This window comes from Macaca thibetana, chromosome 7, assembly GCF_024542745.1.
Source record: "Macaca thibetana thibetana isolate TM-01 chromosome 7, ASM2454274v1, whole genome shotgun sequence".
NCBI classification, from domain to species: domain Eukaryota; kingdom Metazoa; phylum Chordata; class Mammalia; order Primates; family Cercopithecidae; genus Macaca; species Macaca thibetana.
The window spans coordinates 162,687,369-162,704,871 of NC_065584.1; the positions used below are offsets into that span (position 1 = coordinate 162,687,369).

Here is a 17,503-nt window from a genome sequence, read left to right on the forward strand (position 1 = left end):
GGGTTTTCCTGGCTGTGCCTGCGGCTTGCTGGACAGGGGTGGGTAGGGTGGCCGAGGCCTCAGGGCCTTTGCAGAGGACCCTCCCCTTCTCTGCTATGTGACCTTGGACAGGCCAAGTCACTTCAGAGGCCTCAGTCTGCTCATCCATCAGATTCTTTATCTCCCAAGGATAAAATGAAAAAAAAATTGAGACCACTTAAGATTAGGCAGAAATATTTTATCTTATTTTTTAGAGATGGATGCTGAAATATTTAGGGGTAAAAGGGCTTGATGTCTATAATTTAAAGTACTCTGGAAAAAATAGGTAAAGCAAAATGTGGGAAAATGTCAACAATTGTTAAATCTAGATGAGGGGTATACGGGAGTTCCCTCTACTATTCTCTCTACTTTTTCGTATGTTTGAAAATGTTCCTAATAAAATAATTTTTTAAAAAAAGCACAGTCACGTGAGCCAGGCAGAAGCCCCACACACAATGCCTAGTGCTCCTGGTAAGCCTGAAAGGCAACTGGGTCTCTGAAGTAGGTTAAACCTCCCCCCGCCATCTCCTTTATGTTGTTTCCCTAGAAATCGCTTTTCACAAATTCCACTGAGCCCTAGCTGCACATTTAAAAGCCTTAACACATTCAGAAGCCAGACGCTGCCCTTTATTGAGGTGACTGCTGTCTTGTGACCACACCTCCCCCACCCACCAGGCTCCCCATGTCCTCTGCAGAGCAGCCAGGGGCTGGGGGTCCTGATACTGATTCCATCCTCATGTGGCCACCACCCTCCCGGAGCCTCAGAATGTCCCTACCTGTGGAGCAGAAATGACGACAAGTCAGTAACTGCCCGGGCATCTCATTCAAAGGCAAAGTGTCACTGGACAAAGAGACTGAAATCTCCACTTAACAGATGGGAAAGCTGAGGCCCAGGGCCAGAAGAGACTGGAAGCAAAATAAGGAAGGAGAACAGAGGGTGGAGGAGGTGCGCAAAGCTCCCCAGCTGTTCCAACTCCCCCTCCTCCCCAGCCCCCTATCCCTACCCTGGTGGCGTGGGTTGGAGACAGGGGGGCTGGTGTCTCTTTCTCGGGCTCCTGTTTATCGAGCTTCCTGGTCAGAAATAAATGGCCATGATTGCAGTCTCCCAGCCAGGCCCAGCTGACCCTCGCCAACACTGGCCAGGCTTGCCTCTGTGGATCGATAATGGAGAGTTATCAGTACCCCAAATGATCAATAGCTAATTGCTGAGTGCCGTGCAATTCATCGGGGAGAGTTATGTATGGCCAGTGACTGGGTGGCCCCGCCCCAGCCTGGCACAGCCATCAGGGACAGGGAGGGCTGTATCTACGGTGAGCGTCTCAGCAGCAAAGCAGCCCATAACTCAGGAGCTTCTCAAACAGATGTTTTGGGCCCAGCCCACATCCCCAGGCCCAAGGGACCACCCAGGGAGGAAGTGGCAGTGGCCACAGAGGCCCCAAGGGAGGCACTGCAGGCCCCCGATCAGCCTAGTTGGCCCCCAGGCATGCCCAAGGAACCCAAGATGGATAAGCCCAGTCCCTGCCACCAAGGTGCTCCCAAGTCAAAAGAAACAAACTGCCACCCAGGCCTTGCACGCAGTGGGTACACAGCAAATCATAAATGTTTCCTAAATGTAAAGCTGATACACTGCTCTCAGAGTTCTGGGGAAGGATGGGCTGCTTCCAGGAGGGGTGACCAATAGAAGGGTTTTTTTGTTTTGTTTTTTGGTTTTTTAATGTGGCATTTGGGCTGAGCCTTAAAAAGTGGGTGGGATCTCCATGGACAGAGATGGGGGAGAACTCTCAGGTGGAAGGACCACGGAGGAGGAAAGCGACAGCAGGCCTAATTGGCTGGAGCCTGGGGACACAGAGAGGTGTGAGGGAGAGGGCTGGGCTGGGACATAAGGTTGTACAAGGTGCCGAGGAGTCGGGACACTAGCCTGGAGGTAACAGAGAGTACTGGAAGGGTGTTGGGTAAGAGTGTGACAGCCAGCCTGGGCTTGGGAAGGTCTGTCTATGGTTTCCACCAGGTTACATGCCCCAAGAGGGCAGAAGCTGGTCTTACTCATCTCTGTCCCCATAGTACCCAGCACAGCCAGGCCCAGAGGAGGTGCCCAAATAGTGATTCATTGAATGATCATAGATCATCAAATTGTAGGACAGGTGAGTCCTGGAATTACAGCCGTGAAATAGCATGTTTTTATAATGCCCTGCCATGTAGAAAAATACATATTAGAGCCTCAAAAATAGCCTTGTAAGGCAGGCAGGGAGATCATTCTGTCCAGTGTCCAAAGGGGAAAGCCAAAGCTCAAAGAGGGACAGTGATCTGTCCAAGGTGATACACCAGAAAGGACCAAGGCCCAGCGCCCTCCCCACCCTGCCCCATAAGGCTCAGGCCTTGGCATGGCCAGGGTTGCCTGGGAGGTGAAGGGCTACCCCTCACTTGTCCCTGGGCTCTCCTGCCTCCCCCTAGGAAGCCCCCTAATCTCAGCCCCTCCCTGTGCTGGGGCAGAAGGAGAAATACAGCAGATGCTGCCTCATTGAGCATCCCTCATTCCAGCCCCAGCTGAGACTGGCTAACAGTCATCATGACAGCCTGTCCTTGCACCTATAATGGAAACAGAGCCAAGAAGGGAGTCTCTAGAACCCTCAAGCTGGTCTAGACAGAAGACAAAGCCACTCCTCCCCCAGCCTCCACCCCAGAAGTTTGGGAAGCCTCACTGTGGAGCAAGAACACTGGACCAGGAGTCTAGAGACTGGGTCAAGCCTCACTCACTATGTGGCTTCTGGAGACTCACTTCCCACCATGGCCTCAGTTTTCTCATCTGTGAAATGGAACAATGCTGTCCGCCTACTTTATTAGAACTACCATGAGGACTAAACAAAAGAAGGAGTATAAAAACACAAAACTACAAGGCAGATTTTACCTTGGAAAATAATAATAATAGGGCTCCTCTTTACTTCTACCTGAACATTGAAACTCCAACCTGACTCACTTCCCTTTCCTGCAGAAGGCAAAACATCAGCCAATATTTACTGAGATCCTACAATGCCGTTGGCAGGGGCTGCTTTACATGCGTCACTTCCAAGTGGGCTATGGTAGACATCATCCCCACATGACACCCATGAGGAAAGTGAGGCTCAGTAAAGTCAAGTGACTTGTCCAAGCTCACCCAGCCTGAAGCAGGTGAGCCAAGATTCCAACCCACTTTCATCTGGCATCCAAGCCCAGGCCCTCTGGATCCACCAGGCTGATTTGAGGAGCCACTCCACACCCCAAAGTCTCAGAGCTTCAGAATCAGAGCTCAGGATGTGGGGACATGTCACATACACACACACTCCACTGAGGCTAGTGACACTAACACCAGAGGCACGGTGCCACCCCATGGTAAGGCCATGAGAGCTGGGAGGGGCACATGAGGAGGGTGGCTGGCACAGCTGGCCTTGAGCTAACTGGATCAGTCCTGGGCATGGAGCTGCCTATCTGGCTGCCCTGGCGGATGGGTGCTGGAACTGGGCCACCTGCCAAGGCCCAGCCTCCATGTCCAAACCATCCTGGACACCGAAGTTCCATTTTGGCCCCTCTTGCCCTGACCCTGGTGGCTGGCAGTGCCCACATAGATCCAGACGGCCATGGTGGCAGCTGCTATCCCTCCTCCAGCGGCTGGCACCTCCCCTGATGTGGCCATATGGCCCCATATGCTCTCTGACAGCTGGAGTGCTGAAACAACTGCCTAAGGACGTCCTCTGCAGAGGCCCCGAGGCCCCGGCCGCCCCACCCACCCCTGCCCAGCAAGCACAGGCACAGCCAGAAAAACCCGAGACTGCAGTGCCCGCTCCCAACTTGCTTAGTGACCTTGTGCTGGTCACTGCCCCGCTCTAGGTCTCAAGCTCTTCCTCTATCAAATAGCAATGCCGAACAGCCCTCCACCCCTTTTCCTTTGTAGCCCTCCTCCGAGGTTACAAACTCCCACTCAAACTCACACCAGTTATCCATGGAGACAAACAAACATGTCCACTTTACAGACGCAGAAACTGAGGCAGACCCATGGGCCTCAGGGGCTTACTGAAGTGCACACAGTGGCAGGGCCAGTACTGGAGGCTGCATCTATGACTTTAAGACACTTGCCACCTCTGTATGCCCAGGTGGTGGGACTGGTGAATCCTGAGCCCTCGCCCAACTCTGACAACCTAGATCACCCCACCCAGGTCTTCCTAGCTCCCGGACAACCCCTCCCACGACCACCAGAGAAGTGGTTTATATTGCAAATCTAATTGTGTCCCTCCAGAACTTCAACCCTGCAAGCCCTGAATTCAGAATCAGCCCACACTCCTCAGATGGGCACTGAGGATCCTCTTCTGTCAGGTGCCAACTTTCTCCATGTTCCCATGAGTACTCCACTGCAAACACGTTCTACCCTTGCCCAGCGCTTCCTACCTCCATGCCTTTGCCAGTGCTGTGCCATCTTCCTAGCAAGCCCCCACTCACGTTCACATTAGCCATTCACTCATTTAGTCAACAAATATTTACTAAGCATCAACAAAGTGCTGGAAAATCTCAGCAGGTCAAGGCCCCGCCAGTCCCCTCCTTCTGAAACAGCCCCTCGCCACTCCCACACTGAGCCTCTCGGTCACCCAGCTGGCTTCACTCATACTCAGAGGTATGGGTTCAAATCGGTTTCCCCTTTGAGCCCATCCGGGGAGGGGCCTAGGCTCCTCACTGGTTTCCCCAGCACTCAGTCCAGGTCTCAAGCCAGAAGATGCCTCCAAAGGTGAAGTGAGGCTCAAGGGTAGGATTCCAGGCCATGGAGAATAAGAGCCAAGGTGTGGTTCTTGGCAACAGGGATGTGGGCCCCAGAAGCCCACGGAGAAAACTCTGAGACTGGTCAGGGTGGCTCTCAGGACCACAAAGGTATGCCTGAGAGGTCAGGGGCAGTCTTCCCCCCTTGAGTCACCCCACGGCCCAGCCCACTCAATACATTCTTATCCCTGGAATTGTTAGAATACTTTTACAATTTAAAACCCAAATATGGCAGGGTCAGGTCTTGCCTAGGGAGGGAAATTAAGGGGGTCACACTGGGCACTGCTCCCTCCCAGTCAGGAGGTTGGGGTGGGGAAGTGGCTGTTTTCCTAAAGGGGGCAGCCAGTAGGGGCTGGGAGCCCCTGGCTGGAATTTTCACCCCTGGTAGAACAGACCAGGGACCAAAGAACTGCCCCTGGTCTCCCCCTCACCATGGCGTGGGACCCCAAATGAAGGGTTCATTTAGCTGGAGTTGGTTGGGGTTGGGGTGGAGATACCAGAAGAATCGGGGAAGGGGTTCAAGCAGGCACGGATGATAGGGGTGGAACAAAGCTAGGCGTCTTGCCATGCTCCAGCCATCTGGATGTCAACCAGAGCTTTGGTCAACACTCGGGAGGCAAAAGTCTGGCGCTTAGGGAGCCACAGGGGAAGAAGAAGAGGAGCTGACAGAGAAAGAGAGAAGAAAAAAACAATGGCAAAAAAGGCCATTATCAGCCAGACCCAGCAAGGGAGGAGTGGGGAGAGGCAGAGAGTCTTCCCGGCAGGGAGAAGCCAGCAGGGGCTGAGGAGGTCACCGCCAGGATCCAGCAGGCTGAGCCCCACCCCCAGTGGTAACTCCCAGGCAACAGCTCTTACCCTGAAGGCCCTGGGGATGACTCCAGGCTGCCAGCAGCACTGAGGCAAGTCACAGAAGCCTGTCCGGGGCTGACAGCTCTGACTTCCTGTTCTTCAGGTGGGCCACCTGGGGAGGAAGTGGCCACAATAGCCACCAGAATCCCCTCCAATTCCCCCAGTGCACATTTAGATCTCCACGGGGCATCTTTGGCCCACAAAGGGGCTCTAGGATGGAGAGGGTAGAAAGGCTTCTGGGGCCGAAACAGAAGGACAATGCCAGGACCCAGCATAGAGTGCCAGGCTGGGTGGGGAGTGATTCGGATCCCCAGGATGGCAGTGAACTCCCAGAGCTGTGCAGAGGATGACAGGAGCTGAAGCTCAGACAGCATCTGGCCCCAAATCCAGGAAGCACATATTTAACCAGGCTAGGGTCAAAAGCTCCCACAGGTCAGGAGCTTTTGCTCAACTGCCTCCGGCTGAGAACAGCCACTGGCCAGGTAAACATGTCACACGCAGCAGGAGCCTGGCTGCCAGGTCAATAAAGAAGGCCTGGGTGCCCTCCATGCCTCACCAAAGACCATGGTCAGTGGATACCCTTGCAGTGGAAAAGGGCTGTCCTGAGACTTAGAAGACTACCTCTATCTCTGCCACAAAATCCTCCTCTGTGAAATGGATAAGAACCTTGCCCAGCAGTCCTGCATTCCACAAAGTAGCTGAGAGATTCCAGAAGGATAATGGAGGCGGAAGTAAGGTTTAAGCCTGAAAGCTGATATTACCATAGACATTACCATACTCCAGAGACCCAGGTAGATACTGACTGGTCCAGTCACCACACCCCTCCACGCAGCATCCTGGCTGAGATCAAGACTTCTAACCACACAGGTTCACATGGTGAGTGGCAGGAAATAAGGCATATGGATGGGGGCTGCTTGGGATCCCGGCAGTTACAACCCCAGGGAAGTCCAAGATGGAAGGACTCAGGAGCAACCAGAGAAGGCTTCCTGGAGGAGGAAAAACGTGCCCTGGAAACAAGGAGGATGAGGAGCCTATAGGAGTCCTGACCCCAGACCCTTCCTTGGGCCTCTCACTCCAGAGGGGCACCATCTTGGACCACAGCTTTCCATCCCATCTTCCAGGGACCAACTGGGTTGGCAGTTAGGGGTGTGGGAAGGTTCCCTCAGGCAGCCAGCACAGGTCCAGAGTGTGGGAGGAGACTCACAAGGGGAGAGGGTACAAAGCACAGCCACAACCTCAATGTAGAGTGAGGCACGCGGGGGCATGGCTCCAAGCAGGGATGGGGCACCAGGCCGGCAGACCTGGAGATGCCCCCTCCCATCCCTAGCCTTTTGGGAGCTCCTAAGGGTCCAGGTCTGGTGGGGCGCGCCTTGCGGCGAGTTCCCTTCTTCCAGCCTTGGTCCTGAGGAGCAGAAGGCGCGGGGACACACACATACACGCCCGGGCACGTCTCCACATTCCCCCAACTCAACCTCGGTGTCTTCCGCCTGCCTGCAAAGACAACCTCCGGGGCCCCGGGCCTGGGAGCTGTAGCCGAGCGGTCCCGCCTGACCCTGGTGGGGTCATCTGAGACCGGCGCCCCGAGCGGCTCCAGCACGGCGCCGCCGGGCTGGGTGGGTGCCCCAGAGAGCAGGCGGCTGCGCGACTGGGGAGGTAGAGACGCACCCCTCCGCCCGCCAGGCGGCCCGGCCCGCGCCCCCGCCCTGCTCCCCTAGCGTTCTCTTCTCTGGAAAGAAAGGCCGGAGTTGCACCCTGAAAGCGCCTCCGTCCCCACCCCCCCCGGCCCGCCGCGCCCCAGGGGCTCCACAAAGTTGCTGCAAGTCGCCGAGGCTGCAGCTGCAGGTGAGGGTGAGAAGAGGCCGCGCGGCGGGTGGGAGCGCGGTCACGGCCTGGGGTGCCGAGCGCGCCCCTTCCCAGCCCCGAGCGTGCACGCCCCCCACGGACGCGCACCCAGCACCCCACCCCCGCCGCTGCCCCCGAGGCTCCCGCCCAATCAGAGGCCGCGCACACCGCGCCGCCTGCGGGCAGACACACCGGCTCCCTCGCCTGCGCCCCTGCGGCCCTGGCCCCGCCGCAGCGTCCCGGCCCGGCCACACTCACCGTCTTGGGCGCGCAGTCCGCGCGTGGCTCCGCTCCGGGTCGGCATCCCCCTGCTCGTCTGCCTCCGGTCCCCGCTCCGGCTCCGGTTCCCGCTCCGCAGGGCTAGGCTCCGAGATGGTGGCCGCGGCGGCGAGCGCGGCAGGGAGGGCGTGTATGTGCGCGTGAGAACGCGCAGCGTGTGCTTGTGCGTGTGCACGGGAGGGTCCCGGCTCCCCTGCGCGCCCCGCTCCTGCCTCCTCGCCACGCCGCGATGCCCGCAGAATCCCTACCGCGCGCCCCCACTGCCCAGCGCTCACACACGCGCACACCCGGGCGCACACACCCGGCTCCGCACTCCCGACTCGCCCTCCTGGGGCGCTCACAAAGATCCCCTGCCACGCCGGCCGGAGCTTTCGGAGCGCCACCCTGGGCCCCTCCTGGACCCGCCGGCCTCAGGTGCCACGCTGCTCCCCGTGGGGACCCGGCGGGCGGCCCGGCTCCCGCACCCTGCCTAGCCGGGCCGCGGCCGCGCTCCCAGCCCGAACCCGGGCCCAGGTGCCGACTCGGGCTCCCCGCACTAAGCGCCGGCCCCCTCCACTGCGCCGCCGTCCTTCTCTCCCCCTCTTCCAGCCCGGCCTCTCCGGCGCCTCCCTGCCTTCTCCCACCGGCCCAGCCCGGTCCTCGTTCTCCCCGCTGCTCTCCGTCTGTCTAGCCGCCGCCCTCTCCCGCACCCCCTCCTCCCCACCGCCCTGTGCTGCCTCTCACATTCTCCGCATTACAGTGGGTGCCGCCCGCCGCTCGTGGGGCCCAGGGTTCGAGCGCGCAGTGGGTGGCGAGGGGACCCGCCGCGCCCGGCCCCGCCGCCCCCTCCGCTCTCTGCGGCTCCGCGGCTGCTAGCTCTGGCCTGGCGCTAGGGTGGCGACGTCCCGCGCTAGCCTCGGCTGCCGCTGACAGCTCTCATCTCGCCCGGACTTAAAGGGATAGCGCACTCGGCTCGACCGGCCCCACCCGGGGGCGCCGGGGAGGGGGCATCGCCGCGCGGGAACAGTCCGGGGCGGTGGCGCAGCAGGGGCCGTGCGGGCGACGCCCTGTCCGCCGCCGTGGAGCCCGGCCCTCGGGGCTGGAGGTGAGTCAAGGAGAAGGACGGTCGGGAGCTGCCGGGACCACGCTATCCAGGGGGCGCTCAGCGGCCAAGCCTCTGGGCCGACAGTGGGTGTGCGGCGGTTTAGGCTGAGCGCCCTGGACTGCGGGGCTGGGGAGGGGGATCAGGGAAGCTGCCGTCCTAGTCTGAACTCCAGGGGAAGGCACCTGTCATACTGGGAGGACAGGGCTCAAGGGTTGGCGTCCTGCTCCTGCTGTGTCACCTTGGGCAAATGCCGACCCCTCTTTGCATCTCAATTTACCCCCTTTGGAAGGGCATGACTTCCATCATCTCTGAGCCCATGCCCATCTCTGATATGGTATTAGATCCCATAGGAGGGGGAGTCCCAAGGTAGGCCCCCAGCCCCCAGAGTCCCACCGCCTTCTTGCCCGTGAGAGCTGAGGCCACCGCTGAGACTGCAATCCTTGCCTCCCCGGACACTCACCAGGCCGGGTCGGCCTCCTCCTTCGATCTGCCTCATCAGAGGAACCAGGGAACGAGGCAAAGTTGAATTGGTACTGGGACCTACCGTTTGTAGAGCTCTCTCACATCCAAGATCTCCTTGGACCCTCATGACACCCCTGGGAAGTAAAGTGCACCCCTAGGCTGCTGGTCAGCCTGATCCTGGACAAGTCTGGCACATGAGCATTTCGTCTTCAGGGCCCCCTCCCCACCCTTACTCCTACCCCAGACTGTCCCTTGCTCCCCAACCCTGCAGAGGGATGCATTTTGCCCATTGTTCAGGAAGTTCCGTGTGTCCCATCCTGTGCTAGGTCCTGGAGACACACAGATGATTTAGACACATTCCTACCTTCAGAAAACAAGAATAAGGAAAGTGTGATAGAGCCGTGGGGGGTGGAGGAGGTCCTGGAGGAGGTGACATTGAAGCCAGGTAGTGAAGGATGAGTAAGAATTGGCCAGGCAGAAAGGAACAGAAAGGGGATCCCATGCCAAGAGAAGAGCACGTGCAAAGACCTGGAAGTGGGAAAAGGAGTGATGGGTGTTTCGGAGGGAAGAGAAGCTATAAATCCTTGATTTGAGGAGTTTCGACTTTGTTCTGGGGCAGCAGCAGAGCGGCCGCTTGGCAAATCTAGGCAGCAGCCCCCACCCCCACCTTTCAGCCATCACAGAGGTGTGGCTAAGGGCTTCCCAAACTCAGCAGCTTTTGCCAGAGGGCCACCTCCTCTTCTGTTTATCCCCTCTAAGCCCAGACCCAACCTCTGCACCCTTATCCACAGCCAGATGCAGCACAGCCTCCCCCTGCTGACCGGAGCTGGAAGTAGGAGAAGCCCAGGCTGCACTGTGGCTGTGATGTGAGTCCAGGAGGGGCCAGGCTCCTGTACCCACCCATCAAGAAGGTGCCCTGTGAAGACCCCAGACTTTGGTATCAGGCAGATCCAGTGTCAGTTCCAGCCCCAGTGTCCTCCTCGGTACAATGGGGAAAAAATATGTTGCCAGTAACGTGACTGGCAAAGAATCCACGAGGGACGATGCTCAGAAATGGCTCAGCACACAGCGGGCATGTGGCAAATGGCCTTTTCTTCCCTGTGCCTGAGCTTGGCTTTGTGGCCCATCCCAAAGTCCCAATTGTCTCCCCTCTCCCTCCTTCCCTGGCCATTTTCCTTTTGCCTCCCTACCAGACTTCCTGGGGGTCTCAAGGGAGATGAGCTCATGGCTGTTGCCTGCTCTGGCTCAGCACGCCTCCTGAGGAGTCTTCCCAGGGCTTCCAGGTGAGCCCTAGGGAAGCCATACACAGACAAACAGCCTTTCCCCAGAGTCTCTGACATCCATGCAGAGCAGCGATTTCAGCCTGCATCCCCATCCATTCCCCACCATCCAGTTCTCCCGCTTACTTCTGCTGTCTTGGGAGCCACACAGCCTTTGTGTCCGTGCTTGGGAGTTTATGCCCAGCTATGCAAACTCAAATAGGTGGCATACTTTCTCTGAGCCTTAGCTCCCTCCCGAAGTATGGGAGCAAGCTGGTAGGCACCACAGGGATGATGAGCCTAAGTCTATGTCATTTATTGTCCCCAGCAAGTCCAAGCCTAGGCCCTCTACCCAGGAGTTCTGCACAAAGGCAGTCATGTGCAGAGGCCTCTCTGGGATCCCCTTGTGTCCTGCCCTTGTGCTGGTAGCCAGAGGCTGTTGCCACCCCTTCCTTTCAGTAGGCTTTACAGAGAGGCATGGCATGAATAATGACCGGGCCCACTCCATGGCCAGAGCAGTAGTAGCTGGGGGCCTGGGGCAGGGACCGGGAACCAGACCAGTTGGGCAACTCCAGGAGGGAGCTCCTCTACTAGGAGCTGGCAGCTGCTTCCCACCACAGAGTCTGGGTCAGTGCCCCCACAAATGCCTGCCCAGGGCTGCTCTGCTGTTTCCAGCCATCTCCACGGGCCAGTCATGGAGAACTTTGGCAGTGTCCCAGATCTAATCATCACACCAGGTCCAGCCGAGACTGAGAGTGGCCCACATGGAATTCGAGGCGGCAGTGGGCATTTCCCACCCACTTCCTCTGAAACTCCGGTTTCCTAAGCCAGGCTGAAAAGTGGGTCACCAAGGGTTCAGAGAAATGCCCCACCCAGCTGGGCTGTCTTCCTTGCTGTCTCTAAACATATCCAATCTCCCCACCTCCACGTCTTTCCCCACCTGTCCCCACCACCTTTTGGTTTCCACACGTCTCAAGTCCTTCCATCCCTAAGCAGCCAGCATCAACCACCCCCTCCCCACCCCAATCTCCCTCCTTCTCCCTCCTTCTCTTTACTCTTGGCAGAGTGTGGCTGGGAGATTTTTGTTCATTGGCTCACCTTCACGCTAATCTTGATGTTATCATTCCCATTTCTGAGAAGAAGAAATCAAGGCTCAGGGAGAGGTTCCAGGATTTGAACTGAGAGCCAACATTCTTTATTCTTTCCATGAACATGCATTGTTGGCCTACTTCATGCCACACAATGTGCCAGACATGGGAAATACATGGTGGAGACCTCAGAGTCCAGAGGAGACAGGAAGAAACCAAACCACCATGCAAACAAATGTAAAATGACAACTGGGACAAGTGCTGTGACAAGGTCTGTGGGGACCCGGTCTGGTCTGGACTAGGGAGTCAGGAGAGGCTTCTTGCAGGATGCGACATTCAACATAGCACCAGAAGGTGGAGTAGACAATGACCCAGAGAAGTGGGGACTCCAGAGAGAGGGAATAGCATGTGCAAAGTCCCCATGGTGAGAGGAAAGAGAGAAGTCCATGTGGCCAGAGCATGAGGAGAGAGGATTAGAGATGAGGGTGCAGGTGGCATGAGTCAGGACAATAGGTTCTAGTGGAACCAGCAAGGAGTTGGGGTTTTAGCCTGGAGGTTCTGGGCTGGCCCTGGAGGTTCAAAGCAGAGGACAGTGCTGCCACTGTTCCTCCAGCTGTCACTTTCCAGCCCACCACTCTGCACCCAGGGACCACTTCCACCCTCTTCTCTGATGCCCAGGCCCTGGTACAAGGCGGGACATCCTGGGGACTCAGACTGGGCAGCTGAGTGGGCAGCCTCGTGAGGGAGCAGGAGGCCTTGGCCCTGCCTCTCGTCAGATGCTAGCTGGATGTCTCTGGGCAGCACCTGCCCCTCCATGTCCCCCAGAACTGTGAAGAATGGACTGATCATCTTTTGCTATCTCTGGTTGATCCTGGACCATAGCTTATAACGAGGGAATGGAGAAGATACAGCATGACTCCACCCAGGCCAGATTCCAGGGCCTTGGCCCTGCAGTGGGCAGAGGGGCTGCCTGAGGCCTGCTTCTGACCTATGCTTTCCCATCCCTCCTCTGCCCCCGAGCCTGACTCCCCTGGCCCTTCCCAAGGAGGGCACTCCAGGAAGCTTTCTTCCTCTCCCCACCCCAGACCTCACCTGCACCCTCACCCATGTCTCCACCATCAGCCTGGCAACTGCATCAGATGCCTGGGAGTCCCTGTTGGCCTGTCAGTGCTCAGCTGGACCATTGGGCCTCTGGTTTTGGGCCTTGAGCCTCTGGCTTTCCAGCTGTGGAAGGGTGTCATTCTCTACTCTTCCTGTCTCCCTGGACAGGAGAGGACAGTGGTAACTGGAATTCTTGTCATAAGCATCAGCTACTCTGTCCGGAGTGCTCCTTCCTGTCAAGCATCCTCCTGCGACCCTGAAGTCAGTGGCACTGTGGACCACAGACACACCAGCTGACCCCATAAAACCTTCCCTGGAAAGTTGCATCCCCTGAGTAGGACTGTATCGCCGTCATGGGCACCAGTGAGAAGAGACAAGATTATAGAGCCCATTAATAGCTGGAAAACTGAGGCTCTAGACAGAAGGGGCTGGCCCAGGCCACCACAGCAAGCCCTCCTGCCTCACCCCATCCTAGACTGCCTCGGTGGGTCCAGGGAAGCAGGACTGTATGGGGTGCCATCTCCCAATCCCCAGTGTTCCCTGGCGGGTTCAGAAAGCAGCTGCTCCCTCCCAGGTGACACTGCACCCTGCCATCTGTGTGAGGGGCTTCTTCTCTTGTGTGAGTTGCAGTTTCTGCTTGGGAGGCTGCCTTACCTTGTTAAGGGCCCTGCCTAAAGAGGTGGGGATGGCCCTGTAGGAGCTGTTCCCAGGTCAGTGCAGGGCCTTGAGCTCATGGAGCAGGGGCCAGGCCAGCTCGTTGAGGGCCCAGGTCAATCCACAGTCTGCCACATCAGCTTTTTCTATACTAATCACACCTACCTGAAACGTGGGGAGTGCTTTGCTATCCACAAGTCTAATTGCACGTGTCTCTTCAGGGAAGGTGCCCTACAGCCCAGGGAAGCAGGCGCAGGGATTATCTGCATTGTACAGATAAAGAAACCAAGGCGCAGGGTTATGGCCATCTGGACGCTGGATCCCTGCAGTCCAGCACAGTCACACAACAGGGCCTCAGGAAAGGGTGGTGCTGGAGGCAGCAGGGCAGTAGGAGCTGTGGGTGTCGGGGTTCTGGGCAGAGTGGACTTTGCCTGTTACTGAGAGAGAGGACTGGATTTGCACTTTGGGAAGCCAAGGAGTAGGGCGGGGGTGGGTGGTGAGATTTTGGGGACCTGGGAGTATGCACAGTTTGGGGAACTGACCGGCCATGCAGTTCCCACTCACCATGGTGGGCCCTGTGTCAGGCCCACGGGGTTTATCCTCAGGGAACACACAGGCTGTGGGCAGACAGGCACATGGATAGCCATGCACACAGAGGAAGGCCAAGGTTCCAAGTTCTGGAGTGGGCACTATGTTAGGGTGGGGGCTGGAGGCCAGCAGTGTCACAGAACTGAGAGTCAGGAGTCTATGGAGCCTGGACCTGAGGAAGTGAGGGCCTGGCGACGCATCTATGCAGGCATCAGTGGAATCTGGCTCTCCTGGAGAGGTGAGACATGATGGTTCACTGGGATGGGAAAAAGGGCCTGGGGCATGGGGAATACCCTGGGGGAGGAAGCACAACTAGGTCCATGTCCCTTCTGAGTCCTCAACTCCCACCAGCCCAGGCCTGGCCCACTGCAGGGGTTCAAGGAGTATGTGCTGGCCACATGGATGTGTTCGAATGCAAGAATGCAAGAAAGAAGAGGGGAGAGAGGGAGGGAGGAGGGACCTTCTGCATGAGCTCAGGAAGAAACCTATGAAAGTACCTCCATTGCTGGGGAAGGAGTAGGCTGGTGAGCAGGATGGGGCCGGAGGGGACCCCCAGGCCTTTTCAGCAGAGCAGCTGTTTTCTGTGAGCTGACCTCTGCCAGGCTTCACAACCTTGTTCCAGGGAACCCTCACCCAGACACTTGCTGTGAGCAGTCATTGGATGCTGCTGCTCCTGGAAGGGCAGGAGTGCTGCAGCCTGAAGGGGCTTCTGGGCAGTGCCCTTCTTCCCCTGCTGCTGGGGTGCCAGAGCTGACAGCCTTAGGCGAGTACCCTCCCCCTGGCGAGGAGGCTGAAGAGAGAGCCTCCTTGCCCAAGGCCTTACTCTTCTAGGGACAGTTGCGTCCAATGACTGCTCCAAGCATGGGATAAAGGCCGCCCCTCTTACCCCATCTCAGGACACCCCTGTGGAGACAGCTCGGATCCAGAGCTCCTCACAGAGTCTGCCTTGTAAAGGCATCATGGGCCAACTCCCCCAGCCCCATCCTGCCTGCCTCCACGCCGATCTCCCTCAGTCTGCTTTCCAGGGAACCAGTCTGCCCACACTGGCGTTATCATCCCCGTTTACCCATGAGGGAACTGAGGCACAGAGGTGTTAAGTGACGTGCCCATTGTGCCCAAGGTTGCCCAGCTGATAAGTGGCAGGTCAGGTCCCGGCTGGGGAAGGAGGAGACCAGGGCCCCAGGCTGGCTGGAGGTGGGTGGAGAGGTCAGTCCCTAGGTAAGGCTGGCCCAGCCCACAGGCCAGCGCTGGAACCCACAGGAACCTCTTCCATCTGCCCCCTCTCCCCATTCCACAGACGGAGAAACAAGTCAGAGAGAGAACAAGACTTGCCTAGGCTCGTGACATCAGTTAATGATGGCTCCAGGAATATTCTCTAGATTTCTGCCTTCCACCCCAGCATAGGTGTTACCTTGGGACCAGAGCGATGTTCATTTCCTGCCTTCCCCTGTTTCCAAACCCTGCTGGGTCTCAGGGTCACAAGTCTGGCTGGACTGGTACTTAACCAATTTCCCATGGCTGGAATGAGGTGCCTGAGGTTCCCCCAGGCCCTTCACAGAGACCTCTGCAGCTGCCTGAGCTGTCCAGCTCTGGCATGAGGATGGGATGTACTGGGCTGGGTGGGCAAGCAGGCATCTGACTGGCACAGCAGAGCAAACAGACGGGAAGGAAATCAATTTGAGTGTTTGATTAATTTTAATTTTTAATTTGCAGGGAGAGTAATGCACCCCATTTGACACTGCACACTCGCTGTGAGCTGCTGGCATTCACCATTGCTGCTACCACTGCAGCCTCATGTGCCCAGTGGCTCCCTGCCCTTCTGTCAGGCGAGCCTATCCCCCATATGGAAGATTGGCCTTCTGCAAAGCTGGGAGAAAGGGTCCCCTTGCAGGGTCCTCCACCCCTTCTGCCTAGGAGAAAAGTGTCTACTAAGTTCCCTTTGTGTGAGATGAGTAGGGCCAAAAATGTGCTCCCTGGGGAAGAGCCCCATTGGACAATGTCTATTCCAAAGTCAGGGTGTGTGAATGGACTCTCAGACATGGTGGCAGACCAGTTTAAGGGGCAGGGGAGACTCTAAGCGCACCTCGTCCCGCAGGTACTGAGTAAGTTGCCCAGCCTACCTACATTCATGGATGGCCCTATACTTAGAGTCAGGTCTGTCTTAAAACTGGAACAATCCTAGCTCTGTGTCCTGCCACTTTGAGAGTCCAAACTCTGCTCTCTCTTTGTTTATTTGGAACTTGACCATGCATGGGCTAGGGAGAGATGGCCTGAACTGGGAGAGACTGTCTCCCCCTCAACCGTGGCTCCTCTCCCCCTGCTAGGACCCAATCTCTGAGAGCAGTGTCCTATGAGGCTGACAGCAGAGGCCCTGGAATGAGGCAGGCCTGGCTGGAACCGTGGCCATGCCACTTATTAGCTGTGTGACCTTGGGGAAGTCACATATTCTTGTTGGGCATAGCCTTCAGGGACCCTTCCAACTGTTCTCCTTCAGGACTCACCTTCTCTTGGTATCTTCAAAACCCGAGGTTGGATGACCTCCTCCAGGAAGCCCTCCATGATGAAGCCTTCTTTTTTCTCCACCTCTACTATTCCCAGCTCTGAACATGAACTCTCTCTGGCCCCTCCTTGCCCCTCAGTAGTTTGACTTTGTGCACCTCACTCTGTGCATGGGGTGTGTGCCAGAGACAGCACGGCCTTTGAAGCAGACATCCCTGGTTCAAATCACAGCTCCACTCCATGCTGGCTGCCTAGGCCCATCCCTTGAGCACCTCAAATGCAATGGATTCAAAACTGAACTTATCATCCCTCCCCAAGTCTACCCTTGCCCCTTTTCCATCTCAGTAAACAGCACCCGAGTTTCCCAGTTTCTCAAGCCAGAGTTTTAGGAGCCCTCTGAGACTCTCCTTCTCCCCTGCCTCATTCCCTGCATCCTATTCTGTCCCTGTTCTTGGCTACATACCCCCTGATGGGGCAGGCAGAGGGGAGAATGGGGATTCTCTCTTTACTGCCTTGCATGGCAGAACACTCAGAGAACAGCCATTTCTCCCCTCCCATTTTATAGATGAGGACACTGAGGCTCAAAGAGCATCAATAACTGCCCTGGGTCTGAGGTGAGTTGTTCATAGCAGAGCTGGACTGAGAAGCCAGGTCTCCTGTGCAACCCAGGTGGGCATCTTGGTCAAGGCCAGGCCCTGTGACAGTGGCAGAAAGAGACCAGATTTCCTGAAGCCCTGGCCCACTTCCCCTTACACCCTAGGCCCAGAGAGTTTGCAGGGGAGGAGCAGGGGAGTGGGGTTGTGCTCAAGTTCCTGGGCAGAATGAATGATCCACCAGTGAGAGTTCATGAATCCAGACATCACAGTATCCAGAACCACATCATCATGGGTGATTCCACAGCCTGGCTCCTGGGAGTCCTGCTTGAATGTGGCTGCAGGAGCAAGTGAGGAGAGGCCTCAACCATGGAGCCAGTGGCCATCCTCTGTGTCCCCGCTACCCAA

General features: G+C 57.2%; 2 protein-coding genes across 4 annotated transcripts in view; one reads left to right on the forward strand and one right to left on the reverse strand.

Moving 5' to 3' along the window:
- The window catches only part of LINGO1 (leucine rich repeat and Ig domain containing 1), a 202,191-nt gene extending 194,194 nt beyond the window's left edge, over positions 1 to 7,997 (reverse strand). For 2 of the 3 annotated variants that reach the window (XM_050799964.1, XM_050799967.1), the window contains exon 1: positions 7,747 to 7,979. The gene's annotated coding sequence lies outside the window, so the exon portion shown is untranslated. Of the gene's footprint in view, positions 1 to 7,746 lie in introns of all 3 variants that reach the window. The other variant, XM_050799965.1, reaches the window with a different exon arrangement.
- The window catches only part of CRABP1 (cellular retinoic acid binding protein 1), a 658,055-nt gene that overhangs the window by 107,199 nt on the left and 533,353 nt on the right, over positions 1 to 17,503 (forward strand). The gene's annotated exons all lie outside the window — the stretch shown is intronic.